Below are 3,322 nucleotides of genomic sequence, written 5' to 3' on the forward strand. Positions count from 1 at the left end.
GCAATAACTAACATTGATCACAATGCAAAATGGCTACATTCTATCATGGACTTGATATTTGATTAATAAGTCTTGCAAAGTAATATGAATTTTGTTTAAGATGGCATCTAATGTATAACACATTCATATCTATATGGCCATGGCATCACACATTTGTATTTTTACTCTATTTATCTTTAGTGAGGTATTGTGTCATCTAGGTGGGGAATTGAACCGGTGACTTGATATCAAACACTGCCTTAACAAGTGTCTTAACAGAGTACCCAATCACTGTATATCGAAGACCTTGTGGACGAGAGAAAATCCATTTTGATTTTTAATATCAAAGAGAAAAACAATAAAATAAAATAAAATAAAACAAATTAAATTAAATTAAACTAACTCCATTTTAATCTAAAATTTTTAAAGATCAAAAACTCATTTAGATATTCCTCTACATTAAATTAAATTTACATTATGTAATGTTTCCATATTTCACATAAATTTATATTAGTTAGTGTTTCCATATTTAAGATAATGATTATTAATATTTTAATCAAATTTTATATATATAAAAATATTAAACTATTATTTTATCATTATTTTAAAAAAATCATTTATTTATTTTTAAATAAATATTTTTTTAATAAAAATAATAAATATCCATTTATTCAGAAATAAAAGGAATGCATGCAATGAAGTTATATTTATTTATTTAAAAATAAACTAAATAGGCAATGAAGTTAAACACATATAGAACATATAGGGAGTGTTTACTTATCATTTTTTCGAAAAGTTTTCTGGTTTTTTTTCTAATTTATTTTTTCTAAAATGTTTTCTGGTCTATTTTCCAATTTAAGCTGTCTAAAATGTGATAAGGATTTATTGAAATCACAAATTAAGATAAATAAACCCTTCACAATCATAAATGTCACAAAAGTTTTGAGAGTGCTGAATTAATAAATAGAAACTTCCAAACCACATATATAATATACCTCTAAATTAATCTTCCACTCAAAACGCACAACCAATTGGCAATGAAACACCCACTCAAAACAATGAAATACCCACTCAAAACGCCAAACCACGTGGCAATGAAACACCCACTCAAAACAATGAAATACCCCTATATTTATTTTGCATATATAATATGCCAGCAAATTACATTTACAGCTATCTTATAGTGATAGTTTCCACTCAAATACCTTGAATAGTTCTCTAGACAGACATCTTATAAAAATGCACTTGAAGGACTAGACATTGACTTCCTGCGCCTGTTCTATACTATACGTAAAGCATGTACAGCGTCTTTTCCTCGAAGGTCCTTGCTCATATACTCAGTTCGATACTCCCCAGCTTTAACGGCTTTGTACAAGCTGGGATGAGCTTCATCGATCAGTTCGGGAGCAGTATCAATCAACACATCCTTTTGTGGATTCAAAAGCATGACTATCGACATGCGACTCTGCTTTGTATTCGCTACTGCCCGGTGCTCGGCACTCTTGTATTTCCCATTGCTTACTATCTGCCATTACACAATCCCCATATCATTTTACAAAAATTATGCTCAAATTGTAACCAAAGGACATAGTCCAAATCAGAGAAATGATTAAAGTCCCAAAAAGAGAAAAGAATTTCACTGACCTGTAACAAATCCCCGATGTTGATAATAAGAGCTCCAGGAACAGAGGGCACAGTGAACCAATCCTCATCTTTCCGAACCTGGAGACCGTCCACCCCATCATCCAGCAGAACAGTGAGCAGATCGCCATCTGAATGGGGTTTAAGCCCATTCACCATATCTGGCTGAGGGCAAGGAGGGTAATAATTGATTCTGACTTGTAGCAGGGGTTCCTTATTGAGGGTTTGGATATACTTTGGGTCCAGCCCCAAACCCTCGGAAAGAAGACCCAGCAACTTCTCCATAACCCTCATTACCTCTTCGCCGTATTTTTCATATGTTTCTCTTCACAGTGCACACAGAAATGTATCAGAATGGACGCAATCAATTAGCTCATTATCAAGGTTTCACAGTGTGTATCTATATGTGTATAGAGTTGTACCTGTATGCGGAGGGGCTTTTGGGCCAGTGCTCAACTGCTTTGGCCCACTCTGGAGAAATATAATGAACTAGGGCATCAACCCAGTCCAGCACCGTGTCATCAGAGATGTCAAAGAAGCGGCCATAGCCTTCAAGCATGTGAATACCAGGCCTCACAGGGCACTGTTTCCGTTTCTCTTCAAGAGGAAGATCAAAGAACTCCTGCGAAACACGCTTCAGAGTCTCTAGCAATGACAGAGGTATGTCATGATTTATTATCTTCAAAACAATTGCAAACCCATGAAATCAGAATCCAAAGCGACCAGGAAATTGGTTGGATAAAGAAAAGAAAAGCAAAAACTGTGATTGCAATGACAAACCTGAAAGAAACCCCATTCCTGAGATGCTTGGGCTATTTGACTGACAATCTTGAAGCGTTGATCAGTATCTTCCAGGCCTGCTAGATCAATGACCGGAAGAGACTGCTGGACATGAAGAGGACGAGATGGTCTCTTTTCCGAAGGAAGGATGTAGCGTGCAGGGACTTGCTTCACTTGGGTTTCATGTAGCGTCTGCACGAGATCAATTGGTCTCTGAAGTCTTTCAAATTGCTTTAGAAGAGCGTCCATGGCAACTGATGAAGGTTCCAGATTCGTTGCAGGCAGTGGAATTGGAATTTATGGGAAACCTCGGAGACACAATTTATAAATATTTGGAAACCCTGGATAGGGTAGAGGCACGATGCACAGAAATAGGTGTCTGCAAATACAAGGTGGTGATTATCTACGTATCACATAGTCGGGACCGCAGTGGTGATTATCTACGTATCACATAGTAAGTGCGCAGACATTGTGTCAAACCTTTTTGTTTTATATGTTCCATTGGCAAAGATCTGTCACTAGGATTTTCAGTACAGCTCATTCAACTTGTGTTTGGAATATGTCAATATAAGATTTTATTTTACTTATTAATATGTCAATTAAAAATGCTTTAATTGATTGTGTATGTCACATAAGATTTTATTTCAGTAATTAATTTGTTTTTTTTTCTGAGTTTTCTTGGTAACTCGTTTTCAGTAAGAATTTTTTTTTTTTTTTTTAAAGGTTTAAGATATTATATAAATTTAGTATTTAGACTTGTCATATTAGTTAGTAATATGATTATATAAATTAAACTATTAGTAAATATGTATAAATATGAATTAATATATAATTAACCTATATATTTTAAAAAAACATGTAATAAGATTTTTAATTATGGAAAATTACCTCTAATTTTTCATGGAGATTCTTAATATGTAAA

General features: G+C 34.1%; 1 pseudogene across 1 annotated transcript; it reads right to left on the reverse strand.

The window, feature by feature from the left end:
- Positions 1-1,086: 1,086 nt before the first annotated feature.
- On the reverse strand, positions 1,087-2,688 carry LOC149148424 (fe(II)/2-oxoglutarate-dependent dioxygenase 4-like; annotated as a pseudogene). The gene is made up of 4 exons (XR_016263233.1): positions 2,401-2,688; positions 2,043-2,299; positions 1,624-1,945; positions 1,087-1,504 (listed from the first exon to the last, which is right to left on the reverse strand). The product of XR_016263233.1 is annotated as a fe(II)/2-oxoglutarate-dependent dioxygenase 4-like (transcript).
- Between the last annotated feature and the right edge of the window lie 634 nt (positions 2,689-3,322).

Source organism: Pinus tabuliformis, chromosome 9, assembly GCF_031772625.1.
Source record: "Pinus tabuliformis cultivar Carrire ecotype Pingquan chromosome 9, CPIR1, whole genome shotgun sequence".
Classification (NCBI taxonomy): domain Eukaryota; kingdom Viridiplantae; phylum Streptophyta; class Pinopsida; order Pinales; family Pinaceae; genus Pinus; species Pinus tabuliformis.